The sequence below is a fragment of the Curcuma longa genome, chromosome 21 (genome assembly GCF_044706935.1).
Source record: "Curcuma longa cultivar G26 ecotype Majalengka, Jawa Barat chromosome 21, ITB_CL_G26_1.1, whole genome shotgun sequence".
NCBI classification, from domain to species: Eukaryota; Viridiplantae; Streptophyta; class Magnoliopsida; order Zingiberales; family Zingiberaceae; genus Curcuma; species Curcuma longa.
The window spans coordinates 4277247-4297479 of record NC_133881.1 but is presented as its reverse complement, the minus strand read 5'-3'; the positions used below and the strand labels follow the sequence as shown (position 1 = coordinate 4297479).

Below are 20233 nucleotides of genomic sequence, written 5' to 3'. Positions count from 1 at the left end.
GCGCGCAAATATGTTATCCGCAGCGCACATCGCACGCTGCACAGTTGCAAGCTGTTAAAAGTCATTAGGCATTCGCAGCGTGCATTGCGCGCTGCGGAAGCTCACATCCACAGCGCGCAATGCACGCCGCGGATGATCGCATCTGCAGCACACAATGTGCGCTGCGGATGAGAGCTTCTGCAGCGTGCATTGCGCCGCTGCGACTAAGAGCTTCCGCAGCGCGCAATGCACGCAGGGGATGTGATCAATCGCAGCGCGCAATGTGCGCTGTAGATGAAATAAAATAATTAAATCATTCAAATCACAATTATAAACTCAAAACTCAAATAATTAATAACATAAATACCACACACAAATACTATAAAAATTACACATTTATAATCCAACAATTATATAACATTCACATTTTTTTCACTCATGAAAATAATTTGTTCCACAATTATTATAAATGCCAATGTCAATGGCAAGCTGTCACACTTCTCTAACATCTTTATCTATTACGACTCAGGAAACTATACACGAGGCAAACATCCAAACTGCTCTAAAAAAATAACACTGTATAACATAGTTATGGTTTGTGGCACTAAGTGATCATGCATCAACAACAGGATAGGATACCAGCCCATTGATGTCAGAGCTTGAATACATTGCTGATGGTTGCTCGCCAGAGTGATGTGACTTGTGACTTATTGGATTCTTAGGTGAAGCTGTGTATGGTGAGATTAGGTCATTATTTCCTGCATAGAAAGATGAAGGCAGGCCATGAAGACCACTTTCACTGGCATCTAGTGTATATCCTTTCTCAATGCTTTCAGCTTCAAGCGGTATCTCATCCAGCGTCTATCAATAAAAAAAGGACATCAGAATATGACTGAATGTAGATAGTGAAAGTTGAACAAATTATTTTTGAGCTATTGCATTGCTAAGCTACAAACTTACCTTGTAAACCTGCTGCAAAATGCAAAGTTGTTGGGCTAATCCATTGAGATAACCAAAAATCAAAGGAGGTTGATAGAAAAAATGTATCCGGGCAACCTGAGTTCAACTATTTGCGTTTTACCCAAACCAAGAGAATTAATACAGTAGGTTTTTTTGAGTAAGCTATTTGCGTTTTACCCAAGAATAATAATGAGAATTAGGTACCTTATAGATTTTGTGATAGAAAACCTCAAGCAACCTGAGTTCAGCATCCGGGCTAGAGAGCTCTACCTAATATACAAAAATTAATCAGTAGAAATGGTGAACCACTACTAAATGTGAACTTTGAAGCATCCTCTAAAAAGATGAAAGATAGTATAAGCAAAAAATAAATTACCGAGAAGCTACTTTAAAGGCATTTGTTAGGGCAGCAGATACTTTTTCCTTGAGGATTCAATAAAATCATGACAACTATACTCGATGACATGGACACCCAAATGTCTGGCTACATATCTAACAACAGTCCGCTTACCACACCCTGTATAAAGCAGAAATCAGCAGAAACTCTATATGCAGGTGATGTATATGATGAAGTAGTTTATTTTAAACTTACAAAAAACTAGAATCACCTGCACTACCATACAAGAAAACTGCAACCCTGAACTTTGATAATAGAGCTGAGGGGCATAAAGCAGGGATGAGGATAGAAGTCAATGTCTTAACCGTTTCAACATGAATAGGTTTGAATTCATCATAATTGGCAATAAGCCCCATGGGAGGAATAGCAGAAGCTACACTTCCTCCAAGAACTAAAGCTGTTTGATTGCAGTTAACACGGAGAATGAGCTCATCTAACGGCTCCATAGACATAACCTGGAAATTACCAATTCCTCAGAAGAAGTATTAAGTGAAACTCTACCAGATTGTAATAGATAGAAGCAAAACATAGTGCCACAGCATTACCTTGAAGTAAATTATGTTACTGGACAATCCTTTGGGAGTTTTCTAGTTACAAGAAACACACATTTCAGAATGGCAATGCCAATCTACATGAACATAGAAAATGTCTCCTCTTGCCAAAAATCTATCAACACTAAAGTACTCATTTAATGCTAAATCAATAAGATCTTGGCGGTCACCTTCTTCAATTACTGATTTTCCTCTACAGGATTCAAGTACACCACATTCAGGGATTTTCACAAAGGAAATTCTTAGATGAGAAGCATACTTAGGACAATTAGGCCATGGAAAAATCTCCACATATAAAGGGGGATAATCTCTCTTCTCTTGCTTGTTCCCTTCCACTTCAAACCATGACATTAAAGAGTCTTGACCACCACAAACCAAAACCATAAGACAAGTTACATGAATTCCAAGATTAAATGCTAACATCGGAGTAACATATGCTACTTCTTGGTTGATGGGAGGATGAACTTCAGGTGAGTATGTGAAAGAAGGCAAAATATTCATGACAGGAGTAGAACACGAAACAGAAATTGCTTGACTGTCCCCTGCAAGTGGACGATCAAGAACTTTAGCTTTAGCGACTCTTCCAACATTAGTCTCAGAGTTCTTTACAAGAACCTAAAATAAATAATAACAAAAAAAAATCATAAGAAGCACCTTATATGAAAGCTTAAAAGCAATAAAATCACCAAGTGCTGCACCACTTTCTTACTGACCGTGATAAAACGAACTTGAAATATTTAATTTATAGTATTGGTTTTTAGTTCCGAAAGATAGATCCAGAAAGCAACCCAACAAAACCCGATCCCAAACAGTTCAACATAAGGATCATAACGTAGCATGAGGTATTAAAAAAAATGCAACCAAGACTGGAGGGCGAGGGCGGCCGCGGCGGCTCGGCCTCGGAGGGCGTGCGTGAGGGCGAGGAGGACGGCAGAGACAGGGTTTCTTCCAGAAACAGAGAGTAGGATCTTGTCCGTGGCGGAGGAGGCGGCAGGAGAGGAGCAGTCGAGAGCGTTGGAGAGGAAGGGAGAGGGACGGAGGCGGGGGAGGCGGAGGGGATGGCCCAGCGCGCGGAGGAGAGGATGCGATGGCGGAGGTCAGCGTTGGAGAGGGCTTCGTCGAGGAAGGCGGTGGTGTGTAAGAGACGACGGTGGAGAGGAACGGAGAGGCGGAGCGAGCGCCAGGAATACACTGCATGAGGGAAGGGAAATAAGAGAGGAATTGGAGAACGCGTAGACCTAGCCGTGTAACGACCCGGTCCGTCCGCCCGTGGAAACTCTACTTACCCCGACCCCTATTTTTCTGTGGGTCATGGGCCGTCGACCATCGACCGTGCCATTACCTTACTAGGACTTTCCACCCCTGCCCAGTGGATTTTTGCCTTCCCTAGATTCGAACTCTAGACCTACAGGCTAAAGTACTAAAGTTCCTTGAATCTGGTAACCAAAATTGAACCAAAATTGAACCCGGCCCGCCGCTGCCCACGCCCGCCGGCGGAAAACCCGGAACGGAGAAGGCTTTAAAGAGGGCCGAACCCCCCTCGCGATCCTCCCTCACAGCACCGCCGCCGCGAGACCCCTGCTCCGCCGCGACGCGCCGTTTCCCCTCTTCTTCCTCTTCCACCGAAGCAGCGCCTGCCTTTCTCCCTTGGGTTGCCACCGCCGCCTGCGACGCCCTCCGCTCAGCACCGTCGCCAGCTCGTCGATTGCCGCCGGCCGCGTGAAGACCAACTCGTCGCCAACCTCCCCTGTTCTTCTTCCTTCCCGAGAAGGCCGGAACCCTAGCTACCAGTGCCGCCTCTTTTCTTCCTCAGATCTTTGAGCGCCCTCCTTCACAGTTCACCGCCACCACCCGGAGCTAGCTTGATCTAGGACTTCCAATTGAGGCCGCGCAGAAGGTGCTAGAACACTTCGAAGAAGATCTGCAAATTCATAAACCTTAGCGTTAAAAACCTAGTGAACAGACAAGGTAAGTACATCTCTCACCTGCAGTATGAGTAGTTCCGTTGTTTTCCATATTTTTTCCATAAACATGATTTTGTTAAAGCATATGCATGATTTTGTTAAAGCATATGTAAATGGTAGAATTACATGATATAAGAAGTAAGATATTGTAAGTACATCTCTCACCTGCAGTATGAGTTGCTCCGTTGTTTTCTTTATTCTGTCCATAGTATGTAGAGCATGCATAAAGTATTATTTCTATGACATCATTTTATGTTAAAGCATGTGTAAATTATTTCTTTCCAAATTGCATGATATAAGAAGTATAAGAAAAGTATTTTACTTTAGACAGGCGGGTATCAGGCGCAAGGCCCACGGGCACAAGGCCCATAAGAAAAGGAATTCTGGGCACAAGACTCACAAAGAATTTTGGGCACAAGGCCCATAAGAAAAGGAATTCTGGGCACAAGGCCCACAAAGAATTCTGGGCACAAGGCCCACAAGAAATTTAAGTGATACCTCGCTGGGCCCAAAGAAGGATGTTTATTTATTTTTACTTATATATAATATAAGTTTTTCCCATGTCATTTCCAGCATTTCTTTCATATAATAGCATATGTTATGACGAAGTTTTCTATGGTTTTTGTGAGTTAGATGATGTACTTACTAAGCATTGCTTATGGTTTGCATTCCTCATATTGCAGATAAATAAAAGGAAAAGTTTTAGGAAAGAGGAGGCAGCTGGAAAAGTGTTTGATGTGTGGTGTCGGCGGAACCGCGGAATAAGATCAAGAATTATATAAATGTTTATTTTATGTCCAAGAATTTATGTTTATTTCTTTTGCTTCCGCATGTTAAACAGAAAAATATTTGACTTATTTTATTTAATGAGTAAAAAGATAAGGAAAGTTTAAGTACGTAACGTCTCCCTATTTGTATAAGAAAGAGGGGGCGTTACAAGCCGAGCGCGAGGAGATAGGGCGGGATGGAAAATAGATAAATAATTTGTTTTAATTTTTTAATAGTATTTAATTATTAGTGCTGTTAATAATATTTTTTAATTATTTTTAACATTCTTTTAACAACGTACATTCATGCGCGCTGTCAAAAATACTTTTAACAGCGCACAATATGCGCTGTTAAAAATAAATTTAACGGCGCACAATGTGCGCTGTTAAAAGTATTTTTAACAGCGTATTATTGTTGCACGCTGCGGTTGATAAAAATATGATATTATCCGCAGCGCATTTTATTGGGCGCGCCGTTAAAGCAACTATTAACGGCGCGCCTATGATGTGCGCTGCCGATGACGCACTGCGGAAAGTCATTTTTGTTGTAGTGTTTGGTACTTTCCGCACCAACAATCTCTCTCTTTCTGATTATGACAACTAGAGTTTCAAGTTAAGAAAAAAACTTTATATAAATATGAATGCTAATGCACCATGTATTGTATTGTCCCTTACTCCTCCTACTTTCAGGGCTCTCCTTAATTTATACTTATTTAAAAACAATCAGTGTTTTGAAAATATTTCTAGTTCTCTCCCCTTGAACTTGACATGGATAGTTTTGATCAAATTTGAAGCAAAACCATTCAAGTCCTAAAAAGTAAAAACTTTAAACTTTGAGAACTTTTGAAAACTCTTGAATTTTCAAAAATTTAAATTTTGGTTCTTATGTTCAAACTTCTTTAATTTTTAAACATATATTTAACTTTTGAAGTTAAGATTGAAGCTTGAAAGAATTTTTGAATAGAAAATTTAAGCCTTTGAAAAAAATCTTTGAAGACTTTGGAAATAAATTTGAAGACTTGAAAAACTTGAAAACTCAGACTTCTCTCCCCCTTTGACATAATAAAAAAAAATACCTAAAGGGTTTGAGTCCAAGTATGTTCGTAATATTATGTAAAATACTTAGACACAAAAATATTATCCGAGGGGCGAGTATCCAACTTAGGTTTTAGCTATCTATTAAGAAGGAGTAGCTTGACCCAGTTAGTCAAGTGTAAGTGTATCATTCCATTAAGCCTTAAGCTTAGAAACAATTAACTTGATTTAATATGTTGTTTAAAGCTCAAGTAAGGTTCGATGCACTAACATAAGTATCTAATACTTAGGCTAGAATCCTATGCATCTCACATCATTCTAAGTTTTATAAACACAAACAAGATATCTAGTGTGTTTTGTGAGATGCTCTACCTCGATCTATAGGTACATGCTTTTTAGAAGATGATTCTAGTCTAAGGCTAAAAAAGTTCTTTTCCTTACTTTTGAAATAAAAATAAAAGATTTGAAAATATATTTTTCAAAATAAAAGATAAACTTTTTAAAACCTTTTGAAAAACTATTTAATAATAGATTTGAAATGATGTGAATTTTGAAATTTTGTATTTTTCTATTCTATCAAGCACAGAAAGGAAATTGCACATAAATAGGTTATGTAGATTATGCAAGAATTGAATTGCAAGTATTTTTAAAAAAACCAGAGTAACAAACTGTACAAGACTGTCTTAAAGTCCAATGATGTCAATAAGTCTGCACTAAGTCAAGAATACATCTACTGAGGTGGTGGTGGGGGTGGGTGCCCCCAAGCTCTGAGCAACTCCACTATCTCTATGATCCTAGCATCCTGACCATCGAATCAACTAATCAGACTATCAAATCGACTGATCACCGTCTACTGGAAGCCCTGGAAAGACTCCTCGAGTCAGGTTAGTCGCAGGTCAGTCGTAAGTGGAGGTGGAGCTGCAGGAAGCTCAAGCAACTCCTCTAAATCTATCTCATCATCAATGTCGGCAGCTGCTGGTGGTGGTGGCTGGGGCTGAGGCTGTCGCCTCCAGGACAGTACCCCATCATCGTCTACTTGAACCCCACCTAATGCAAGGTTCCTAATTTCTAACATGTCAAAGTCACTAGGTGCCATGATATCACCATCAGTGACGTTAACCACTAGTGTGGCTAACAATCCGGTCAGAATGTGGTAGTAGGACATGTGAACCCTTCTGCTAGTGGTTACGGAGGATGCAAAAATGATGGTATGGAATATATGCAAGCCAATATCTATATCTAGTCTATGGATGAATGCATAAAGAAGAAAAGAGTGGAACGATCGCATAACAGCGATGTCCCGAGTGGTCAGTGGCAGAATGCAGTTAACTATAACCCTATACAGGACATAGTCCTGTATCCTAAGCTTGCCAGAGGGGAACTGAACTACACCAGGAGCTCGATCCTCCTGGTAGAAGTATGTATGCATGATATCTAGGGTGATATGGGAGTAGGGATCCCCAAAAGGTAAATCCCTAGGTGGATAATACAAAAATGTGCACTAAAATGGACAAAGACCTAAAAATGTACTAATGATGGTGGGTGTGATGGTAATGTCTCTCTCTCCAACTCGGGTAGAGAGGGTCAAGTCATCGACTTGGACTAGGTTATTATACAACTCAGCACACAGACCTGTGTTCATCGAAGTCGTACAATAAACTAGTCGATGCAGGTGATAATGCTCTATAACCTCTATGGATGGAATGCAAGATCGTCCAAAAAATGTCCTATCTAGGTACCTAGAATGTAATGGTACATATGATAATGACTCAAATCTACATATCTACATCTATGTTCCTCTGTAGGGAACCTAGGGTCAGTGGTAGGGGTCCTAGAGGGTTCAGCCTCACGCCCTCTTTTCTTAATTCTAAAGCATAACAAGAATTTAAATTTTAATGCCTAAAAAATTAAAATTAATTAACTTGGAGGTTTCTAGAGAGTTACTTAGGCATTTTGGCATAACTAGAAGATAACTGACGACCTAGGACGATTTCGGCGTCGCAAGATGGTAGAAAACACTGGTAGAAAGTTGTTTGGTGTGCCTTTACTGTGTGGGCCATCGATATACTTTTATAAAGTGATTCCAGTCGACTAGAAGGTGATTCTGATCGACTAGAAGAAAGCGGTGCGGGTCGACTGGAACTTGGTTCCAGTCGACTGGAGTCAGAAACCACGTGCTTGCGGCAGGTTTTGGGTTTCTCGTTTAGGTCGACTAGAAGATCAATTCAGGTCGACTGGAATCAATTGAGTCGGCATTTTTAGATTTATTTTTTGGGATTTTTAATTTAATTGGTTTTAATAAAATCCTAACTTAGGATTTGATTTGATTAACCTTAGAGTTTGATTGTTTAAGGTAAAAGAGAATTTTGTTAAGTTAATTAAGTTTAGAAAATTTTGTTACGATTAATTTGAACAATAGACTAAGTTGATTAATTTTAGTTAAGATTGTTAGTTGAATTTAGGTAAAATTTGGTTAAAATTATTTAGGTAAAATTAATTTTAATGTAAAATTTATTTAAGTTGAAATTGGTAAAATTTATTTAGGTTGAAATTAATTTGGTTAGAATTATTAGTTAAAATTATTTTAGGTATCGGAACAATGACCAAATTAAGTAAGACTTATTGAAATTTGTTTAAGTAAAAATTATTTAAGTAAAAATTATTGAAATTAATTTATGTAAAAATTATTTTAGTTGAAATTAGTTTAAGTAAAAATTAATCAAGTTTAAAATTTGTTTAGGATAAAATTGATTAAGGTTAAAATTTATTTAGGATAAAATTAATTAAGGTTGATTTTTAAACCTTTTAAAAGATTTTACCTAATTCATCTAACTCATTTCTAGATTATCAAACAGTTAATCCTATAGGTTTTGTGAGATGATTTTTAATTTTATCATATTAATTATTATTTAGGTCTTTATTATTTGATTAACCTTGAGTTAGATTCAAGTTTAACCTTTCGACTTCTAAACCTACATTTCAAAAAATAGTTATCAGAACCATGACCACAGGGGCCTTCTTGGGTATCGGAACAATGACCACTTTCTAAGACAAAACTATTTCAAAAAATTATAGATTTAGTTAGTCTAGGGAGAAACTCTGGTCTAACTAGTCTAGGATGTGGCGAGGTCGCTTTGGCTAGTTCAACCTAGCTAAGCAGACCAAGTAAGGTACTCCTTAACCCACTTGACTACTTAAACCGAGTCTCCCTAACGTACTATCATCTCGCCCCACCCTTGGTACTAGGTTGAGCAAGAGTTAATCAAATAGATTGTCCTTATCTAGCCTAGGTTATTCTAATGCAGAAAAGTAAATAAAAAAGAAAAGAAATCAATCAATTATTTATGGGTTTTGGATCCCCCTGGATCATGACCCTTGTTGGGTCGGATCAAATGTTTTTGATCGTTGGGGACCCAGAATTGGTTCGTTCTAATTGGATTTACCAATTTAGACTTAAGAACCCATGCTTGGACTCTAGGTCTATTTGTTTTGTGTGGTCTGTGCAACAATGTAATGAATGACTTGTTATTTGATTTGTGTCCAATGCCCGATCGATTGTATCTCGCCTTTTAGGTTTCAAGTATCATATCAAGATACTTAGACCCACACGTGAATTTTTTGAGCGATCGTCTGAGGTCGTCAACTTGAAGCTTTAATTGGGAATTTTCCTTCTTAAGTTAAACTTGAGTTGAATCCTCAATTAGAGTAGCCTTGGTTGAAGGCTCAGTGTTGACTTTTTCCTTGAGGAGAACTATCTCCTCTTGGAGCGATTCAACTAAAGCATTAGATTTCACTAATTTTTTTTAATAAACTAATGATGATTGAATATAACCGTTCAGTACTTACAGTGGTGTGGGAACCATTGGAAACGGATGCAGATCCGTGGCTTGTACTCGTGTCGATGTCCGATTTGATGTCGCTTTCCATTGGTTCATCCCTTGCCAGAAGTGCCAGGAAACTCGTCGTTGTAGGTTCTTCATCCGAGTCCTCTAAAGAAGATTCATCCTAGGTTGCCTTAAGTGCCTTCTTCTTGGTTTTCTGATCCTTCTTTTGATTTGGGCAGTCGGCTTTGAAATGACCCTTCTTGTTGCATCCGTAACATTTAAGCTCGATTTTGTCAGTTGAAGACAGACTGTTTGTCTTGTTCACCAGCTTCTCCACTTCTGACTTCTTGACTCCAGGTCTTTTTGGATTATCTTTCGTACGAGGTTTACGAGCTCCGTTGTGACTTCGTCGTTTGTTTCAGAGTCCGATGAGTCTGAATCTTCGATTACTTTTTTCGTCTTCTTTTCTTTGCTAGTACCTGTAAGAAGAGCTATACCCTTCTCTTCCATTCAAATTCAAAAAAAAAGTTCATCTAATTTAATCTTTGAAAGGTCCCTGGAGACCTTGTAAGCATCCACCATAGATGCCCATAAAGTGTTCCATAGGAACGCTTTCAGTGTGTACTTGATTATGCCCCGGTTCTCGATCTGTTGGTCGATTGCGTGCAGACCATTGAGGATATCCTGGATTCTGGCGTGCAACACACTTACTGACTCCCCATCCATCATGCGGATATTATATAATTTATTCATTAGTAAATCTCTTTTATTAACCTTTGTGCCCAATGTGCCTTCATGTAGTTTGATTAGCTTGTTCCATAAGTCTTTCGCGCTGATGAATGGTCCAACTCGATTTAGTTCTTCCTTGGTTAGTCCGCATTGTAGGTGCGGTGTAGCTTTAGCATCTGTCTCGATCTTCTTTCTCGTGGTTGTGTCCCATCTTTCGCAAGTCTGTGGTAGACCGTCATTATCAATCGGGATTGTGAATCCCGTCTGGATGGCTATCCATATGTCCACTTGAGTCTTTAGGTGGTACTTCATCCTACCTTTCCAATAGGTGAAGTCCTCCCCTGAGAACAAAGGTGGCCTTGCGGTGCTGAAGCCTTTCTGGTGAGCCATTACTCTAGCACACAGAAAGACGAGAAAAAAAATGTTCCAAGACTTAGTCTTGGATTTAGTAGTGTGGGATAAAAAGAATAAAGTAAATATTTAAAAACTTCAAAAAACTTTAACAAGCTTCGAAAAATCGGACTTCAATTTAGAAAACCTTCTCAATCAGTGGTTGTACTGGATTCAAGAACCTCACTCTGATACCAATTGTAGGATAGGATAAACACTAGAGGGGGAGTGAATAGCGCTTATTGCGGTTTCCCTGATTTTTAAAAACTCGTTGATAAAATCGTGTGTGCTCGTTCGTGAATCAAGTATATGTAGTGGAAATAAGAACAGAAAAGAACAAGCACAAGATGACACGCTTTATTTTTACTTACTTCACAGCCAAAGGCTGCTACTCCAAGGTCCACGATCTTTGATTGTTTACGTACGGGCAATCCACTAGCAAACTCTTTTCCTTATGGAAAAGAGTTGTAACGATTTACAATAAAACTCAATATGATAAAATCTTTATCATAAATTACAATATGCATAAATGTAAACGTCACCAATCCGGAGTTGAAGATCGTTCTTGTTTCGGTGCGACTTCGGCATTACAATGGCTGGTCAGATGTTACTGCTCACTCAGGGTGCAGTCGGCTCAACTTGAAGCGTCTTGGAATTGATTTGAATTGTTGTTCCAAAGCCTCTGTTTGAAGTCTTTTGATAAGACCTTCCGGTCGACTGGATCCTCCTTCCAGTCGACTCCACGTAGACCGTCGATCCACTTTCTTCGCAGCTGACTTGGCCTTCCAGTCAACTGGAACCCTTCTTCCGGTCGACTACGTGTTGACATGGAGTATCCGGATAGCCTTCGACTTCTGCTGTGTCTATCCTTATCTGAGTCGAATGGATTCTACAATCCGATCGCCTAGGCCACCTGGTCGACTGGAACTTAGATAGGGTCGCTCAGAGTCAAAGACTTGGTCTCTCCAATCTACATTACAAGTTAGTTCCAAAATATAAATAAACAAATTGGTAAATAGTTCAACAAACTGTTACTTGGTCTTAACTTCAGGTTTTCAATGAAACCTTGGGTTAGACCGACGTCTACTGTTCCATTCTGGGAGTGCGTCCTCACCCACTCCTCTCAGGAGAATTACCTGAGTTACCAACAAGTCTTCCAGACTTGTTGGACTTCCTACTTAGCTATGGTCCTCGGCCCCCAGGAATTTATTGTGCTCCCTGCACACTAGATCAAAAATCCAGGAATTAATTCAACTACACACTTAACTTGAACCTTGTGCCATCTTCAAAAATCCAGGTTCGATCATCTGGTGCTTCCCACACCGATAGCGATTTCTCCAACAGAGCTGCACCGCCTGCGAGAGAAGCTTGAGCTGCCAGATCTGCCGCTCCGTCTAGTCGCGATCGCGCCTCCACTACCATCCTTTGCTTGCCGGCGATGAGGAGGAGATGAAGCTAAAATCCTTGTTGTTGTGTGTTGTTGCTATGTGAAAACAGGGGAACGCCCCCTATTTCCGAATTTTTTTAGAGCAATTTATGAAATTATTGTTGGAATAACCATCAAATTGTTGTCAGGAATTTTGCCGTCGGAATTCACTATTTGATCATCGAAAATTGTTTCCAACAGTCAGATAGGTTTTTCGATCGTTCCTAATCAACCTCGGTCATATGACGATCATCTATCAACTTCCCGGGAGCTTGTGAAGCTTCCGAAGAACGTTCCATCATCTACGGAAAGTGTTTTCGATCGTAATCAAAAAAGGATTTCTGGCTATTTGTCCTATTATTGATGATGAAAGGTTGACTATCGAGAACTATATCAGGAATATGATTCTCGGTGATAGTTAGAAGGCCCCGGAACGATCGCGACAAATGCTGTTGCGTGGTTTTGACAACCCTAGAATTGATATGTCACGATTAGGATTTCAAATTGATTTAATTATCGAAAACCCACAAGGAATAAATATCAAGCAAGTGAAGTATAGGGGCCTCGAGTTGTATTTTTCCAAGGGAGTAATAGAAAATTGCTTAAATCGAGCTTGCGTGTCATTCTTTTTGGTTTTCTTTGTAAATGGGTGTGTTTAAAATGAAATGTAAATGAAAATAATGCATGAATGAATTAATGAAACATGCAATGGAAACCAAATTATCCCTAATCTAAAAATGCAACACAACTCAAAATATCAACATATCCTTGAAATATGTCATCCCTAATTATAAAATGCAAATTCAAATCCTTAAAGTAACAAATTAAAAACAACACCAATGACTTTACAAATCAAATCAAAAATTAAGCAACAACAACAAAGTAATGGTAAGAAATTGAAACATGAAATGCACTTAGAGAATGCCAAGAAAAGTAGAAATTAAGTAAGGTAACAAATTGAATTTAAAAGCAACAAACCTAACTAGCAAGACAAGTATGCAATCCAACTATAAATGCCACTTGACTAATAGCTAGATCACTGACTAAGCTAATCAAACCTAAACACAAAATGATACACAATCTAATTTCTGATAGAAAAGTTTCAGTAACAGGATTTCAGCCCTTCGAAAGTTCTTAATTAGAAAAAGCTTCAAACTCTAAAGTAAATCAAAATCCAAAACAAAAGCAAGCATTAACCTAAGCAATTCAAAAGTGAACAAATTGCATTCAACAAGCTCCAGGAATGAAATTACAACAACAGAAATCAAAACAGGCATGTTCAGTAACAATAAACTCATCCATTTTTCCCTTCTTCGTGTCTTCTCAATTTGGTGTAAACAAGCTACCGAATTCAACAATGTCACATTCGAAGATCCCTTTAGAAGCTCGAAGGTCAACTGTTGGTCTTGTTTGCTCGCGTCCACAGCACTGATTACCCGGAGAAACCCTCTCCTGCAAGCAGAGCTCGATACACAACAATTTGGAGCTGCAAAACTAGAATTTCTCCCCTTCTTCTTGTGCTGATGGGATTGCTGAAGCTTTATACGTGCTCTGCGATCTTCAGAGGACCCCTTGTCGTCGCGTGACTTCTGATAATGCAACAAATCACTGGAACAAGAAGGAACAGGGGACTGCTACACTGGAGAAACCCTCTCTGATGCTTAGCTTCCAGTTGTCGAATGTCGCCCAACGGACCGGTTCTAGCCTCCTCAAGGATCTAGAAGCACAAGGAAATTGGAAGGAATGGACGGGGCTTGGCCAGGAGTTACACTCCCGAGCAGAGGTTTTGTCGAGAGGAACACGATGAATAGTGCGCAGCCACTGTTCATCGCAATTCGGATTTCTTTTTATCCCAGCTATTGATCAGCCAATCTGAGTCGTTCAATCCTGATCTAATGGGAAAGCTTGATTTTGGGGTTTAAGGGAGACTTAGGGTTTGTGGAGAATGGTGGATCTTGATCGGGCTTGAGTTAGGTCATGTCTTCAATGTGGGCTCGATCAATTTGAGTAAACTTGGCTCGATTCGATCACGGTTGAGCTTGATCTTGGTCCAATTTGTGCCCTACAATCGATTAAACTTAATTAATATAAAATTAGCCATTAAATCACAGAAATTATAATCAAACCTTCAATTATGCAATATAATACAAATATGATCAAATTGATTCATTATACAATTTATTTTCATGCAAGAACCCAAAAATGAATCGATAAAGTGCATATAAATCCTAACTCATCAACCCTATCATAATCTGACAACTCTGAACTTTTTCTTTATCCGTCAGAAATTTTATGTCGATATGTTTAGACTTTGATAAATTATGATTATTTTTGTAAGATAATTCTGCAACTTTATTATTACAGTTGATCTTTAATGGTCTATCAATGCTCCCAATGATCTATAATCATGTGATAAAGTTTCGCATCCATATTCCATGATTGGAATATTCCACATCCATATTTCCTAGTTGGCTATAAATTTTGCATCCATTGTGGATGTGGCTATTAGTGTTAGTTTGACGCTTTTCCATGATATAACCCCTTCTGCCAATAAGAAGACATAACCTAAAGTAAACCTCCTACTATCTAAGCATCCAGCAAATCGGAGTCTGAATATCCAATGATCTCTAGATGACTTGATCTTTGATATGTAATTCTATAATTTTTTGCATAACTTTTTTGCATAATTCTTAATACCGCATAACTCTTTTTACACCTTTCCAATGCTTGGTCCAGGGTTACTAAAATACCTACTTAACATCCCTACTATATATGCAAGATCCGGGTGCATACATTCATGAGCTTACATTAAACTTCCTATTACCGATGCATCAAAGAATTACATAATTTGTTGAGATTTTTTTAATAAAAAGAACATATTTTGACCATGTATATAATTTGGATGCCCTTTTGATTTTTATCCTTTTTTATAAAAAAGATTATTTTCCTAGTTTGACCCAACAAGGAATGGCCAATGGTTGTATGTTTTGCTCATCTATATCGGTTGGATCATACTAACCTAAGAACTCACTTGGACGATCTGACCCTTAAAAACATGCCCTCTTAACTTGTTTAATTAGTCTAATCAATCCTATTGACTTCGTTGGTCTGGACTTAGCCATCCCCTTAATCAACCTAAAGGATCTAATGGATTCCTTTGGCCATGGCTAGATTGATCAGATGTCCATCGACCTTCTTGACTTGCATGAGTTCAAAAAATTTAATAAAAAATAATTTTTATGAAACAAACAAAGTCTTACTACAATTCTATTTTTCTTCGGAGCTTAGTAAATTGGACGTCGATTATGGTGACACTTGAAATTTATTAGTTTTTCACACAATTTTATAAATAATTTAACTAGTTATATATAATTTAACATTCACATTATTATTATTATTATTATTTATTTTCATGAACTTTAAGTTTTTCTCCTAAGGTAATTTAACATGGTAATGTTGCACATTTCTCCGTGAAAAACACCATGAAGGGCGGCTTCAATATTTTTTGATTTGTTCAATAGCGGCTTCACTATCTAATGGGTGTACCTATAAATTATGGTAGGACCCCTCCATTGAGACCAGCGAAAGGTCCTACCACGTATGTGTAAGATCAAGTTTGATGCTAGAGGAGAGTCAATAACATTACAAATTTTATGAGCTTAAATTTGTCGTTGCAAAATTCGTCGCTAAATTAACGACGAATTTAAAATTTCATCGTCAATTTGGTGACGAATTTGGAGATGAAATATTTTCGTCGCCAAAATTCCCTAATAACCCTAGATCTGCCGACACTTCTGCCTTCTCATGCGTTCGTGTTTTCTTCCCTTCTCCCTCACTGCCTTCGCCGTCGCCGATCGCCGCTGTGTCGTGTGTTTGCCGGAGCTTCCATCGCGTCGGCCATTGTAAGATATGAGAAAATTAGGGTTAAATTGTAAATAACCCTAATTAGTTAACAAGGATTAAAAGTTAGATTATTTAGAGTTTGGGCTCAATTTGGATTTAATGTGGAAATCCATTTAGGTAGCCCAAATAGCCAATAAGCCCAATGAGTTCAGCAGCCCAAATCATTCCCAAACCTAATCCCCGTTCTCCCCGCGAACGCGATTTCTCGAGAGAGAGAGAGTGTGTAGCAGCAGAACGAGATCGAGCAATGGAGGCCTTGCGAGTTCAATCGCCTAAGGCTTCGGTTCGATCCATCCTTTTCCCCTTCGTTCTCGATCTCCCGCCGGTGCCGGCCGCAAGAGGGCGTCTCCTTTGGCTTCGAGATCCGGCAGCGAGAATGAGAACCCCAATGAGCAGATCGAGACTCCAAACTCCCCTTCCAATTTCACTCGCAAGACACTGCTTCACCCGACCTATGGTCTTTCGTTGGGAAAGCAATCTGGAGTGGTCGACGAATTGCGTGGAAGCAATGGATCTCTGGATCCCTCTGGATCTTCCGTCTAGGTGGTGATCAGAGTGAGACCGGGGAGCGCTTGGATTTGACGGCGAGGCAAATGCAGGCGACGAAGGGGGGGGGGGGGGGGGGGGGGGGGGGGGGTCGTATAGGAGGAAGGCGCGATGGTCGTGCTGGGCATCAGGTGGGATGCTACCGTATAGCGTGAAGCAGAGCGCTGCCGGAATCGCCAGCTCTACTATCGTTCTCTTTCCATGTGCAGCTTCTGGCGGAGGCATATCTTGGTTGGATTTGTTGTCGGATTGGAAGTTCCAGCGGCGCATGAGATGGGTTCCATTTCATTCCCTCCATCACCAGTGTAGAATCCAAGGTCTTGAAAGAGAGCAATGGCAATAGGGAATCGGAGTTTCTAGGGCAGCACCATCTGATCTGAGGTAAGCTCTTTGAAGCTAGTTCTTGTAGGTTGTTTTATTTTATTGTTTGATGGATCAGAATTACTATTTTATTGGTTCAGATCGGTTTGTAGGGTTTGCTGTGGCGTGTGGGTCTGTTGGATCCTAGTTGAGTGTGGAAGTGATCTATTGATGTTAGATTTCTTGGTTTTTGTTGGATCGGTTGCTTGATGTTGAATTGATGGAGCTAGGTTTTGATTGAAATTGGGGCTGATCTGTTTAATGGATTTATTGGATTGATGGATTTGTTCTTGGATCCTTGGAATATTGACATCTAATATGGTTTGGTTAGCTTGGGCTTGATTAGCATGGGTGGAACTAGATTGTGTTATGTCGATGGATCTGATTAGGTTGTGGTTAGGTTAGTTAGGTTAATTTGGTGTGGATTCCGATGTAACAATTGGATTTAGGGAGTTATTTTATTTTGTGGTAAATTTAAATGTATGATTGTATTTAGTGGATGTGGTCTATTTATTTTACAGGATTGTGATTTGTGATCCTGTTATATACGGAGGATTGTAGTTGGGAGGTTTTTATTCAACGTGTGTTACACCAGGTGGGTACCTCCTGTATTTGGTCAATACAGGTTTTGTTATAGTTCATGACTTATTATAAATCCATTGTGACTTATCCTATTGCTATCCTTGTTTCATCTGTTAGTTATCTTGACATTATCCTGACTACACATGTCTGTTATCTTATTGTTATCAATATTACACTCGTTGCTTGATACATAACCGTTGACCTTGAATATGATCCGTTTGCTATCAACACAGTCTCATTTCTTCTTTGTTGATCTGTGATACCTTATTCTGTTGATGTTGAGCATATCTTGGTAGATGTAGTAGTTACTTGTTGAACTGAGCATCATAGCATCATGGCATATTGTTGTTGTTGGCTCTCATTAAGACCACTGTTGATAGTGGTATAGTGAGTGCATTATCGCACTGCTTGTGTGGGTGCGACGCACTGCTTGTGTGGGTGCGATCGTTGTAGCACTGCCTGTGTGGGTGCGACGCACTGCCTGTGTGGGTGCGATCATTGTAGTATTGCCTGTGTGAGTGCGATCATTATAACACTGCCTGTGTGGGTGCTACCAGGACTAACTATCCTGAAGACTGCCTCTCCCCTCACGTGTAGTTGGTTTGTTATTGGAGTGGTTGATTCCTGTTGTGTGCCCTAGTTTATTGTGTGGGTGCCTGGGGATGTTGAGTGCAGACAGTGACTAGGCCGTGAGATAGCTCTCCTGTGATATTTTTTCGCTTCCCACTCACGTGTAGTGGTTTGTTGTTGGAGTGTGTACAGTTGTTCTATCGTGCGTGTCACGCATCGGGAGGCCGTCTGAAAAATTTCGACAGCATCTCCCCAGTAACCATGACAATTTCCTGAGTACATAATGACATAAAGGCCGACACGACCAAGAATACAATTCAACATAAATAAATACAAGACTACTACATCACCAAATGTCCACATGACCATATACGTATATCCAACACATACAATTAAAATCCGAAAACCACCTCCGAGTACAAACCAAAAACCATACATCGAAAACAATACAGAATTACACATCCATGTAAAATCCAGAAACCATACAAAGTACTCACAATCAAAAAGAAACACACGAAGGAACATCCACGTCACCCTGCTGTGAGATGGGAGCAGTCCGGCCGATCTCCAAGCTCCAAGGAAACCTATCTGGTACCTGGGGAGACAGAAAAACCCCAGGGTCTGGGTGGTGAGTATCAAATACTCAGTGGGTACTAGATAAAGTTAAGTGCAGAACAAAATAAGGTATCAAATGGATAATAGCATAGATATCCAAAGGTATATAGTTGTCAACATGATACTACAGGAGCAAGGCCAATATAACCATCATGTATGTCATACAAATGCAGTAGTTATATAACAAGTGCATAACCCTATAATAACAAATGTACCAGCTATCAATGCAGTAAACGATAATAAATGCATGCATAGTCAGAGCTATTTAGCTAGTCCTGGTAGCACTCAACCTGTGCAGTGCTGTAATGTTCTCACTCAACCTGTGCAGTGAGGTAGCACCCAACCTGTGCAGTGCTATAATTCTCTCACTCAACCTGTGCAGTGAGGTAGCACCCAACCTGTGCAGTGCTAAAATGCTCTCACTCAACCTGTGCAGTGAGGTAGCACCCAACCTGTGCAGTGCTATAATTCTCTCACTCAACCTGTGCAGTGAGAGTTAACAACAACATGCTACGATGCCTAAGTCAACAGATAACTACCACCACATCAAGTTATGATAAATCAACTTAGATAACACTTAAGGGAACGATATGACTGGTAATAAGATCATATTAAGGTCAACGAATATAGGATCAAGCATGGTATGAACCAGAGTAACATAAGCAGTATACAAGTAACAGTCAGGAATCAAGGTATCAAACTATAAGAACTGCCAAAGAATCATATACTGGAAATAGAAAGAACTGTATTGACCAAATACAGTAAATCACCCACCTGATATGTCGAATCGTCGAATAAGAACCTCTCCGTATAACCAGATCTACAAATCAAGGTCCTGTAATTTAAAATAAACAATACTCACTAACTACAATTATCAATTTAATTCTATTAACAACAGTCATGATATATTAGATCATTATCAACCCCACTTACTAAACCTATTCCAATTAAGCTCAAATTACCTAATCAATTTAAATCCATTAACCCTAATGTTAACTGAATCTAATGTTAACCTTCATCATTTCCAATGAATCAATTAAACTGATTAAATCAATTATTGCTAAATATTAATACTTTAACTGACTAATTAATTATCTAATTAATTTAATTATTTAATTATAAGCAACTTGAATCTAATTTACTCAATTAAACTCATTCTTTAATTAGGTTAATCCATCAACTCAGGAATCAACTAGAACCCCAAAAATCCACTTCAATTTCATCTACCCTACAAAACAGGATTAATCCTGATAACCTTGTGTCAATTAATTAGGCCAACCATAACCAAACCTAATCTATCAATATAACCTAACCAAATTAACCCTACTAATCAAATGTTAGCTCACTTACATAAAATCGGGCAATCCCATTTACTAACTATTCCAACCGAACACAGAGCAAATCAATATACCAGAACCAAATCAAGAATTCCCCACATCCCCCAACTTCGTTGCTAAACTAGAGTTCAACTTACCTCAGCTTGAACCCAAATCAAGCTCCGAATTGTGTTGCCAACTTCAACTCGATGAAGGAAGCAGTGCTGGTCGGCAGTACTGGTTTGCAGGGGTTCGGCCGCAGGCTGGATTGCTGCCGAGCAAGCGACGGCGGCGGCTAGGGGAGGACAGCGGCGGCACT

The 20233-nt window shown here is 39.4% G+C and overlaps 1 pseudogene; it reads right to left on the bottom strand.

The window, feature by feature from the left end:
• Positions 1 to 1311: 1311 nt before the first annotated feature.
• Positions 1312 to 3084, bottom strand: LOC141814540 (peroxisomal ATPase PEX6-like; annotated as a pseudogene).
• Positions 3085 to 20233: the final 17149 nt, after the last annotated feature.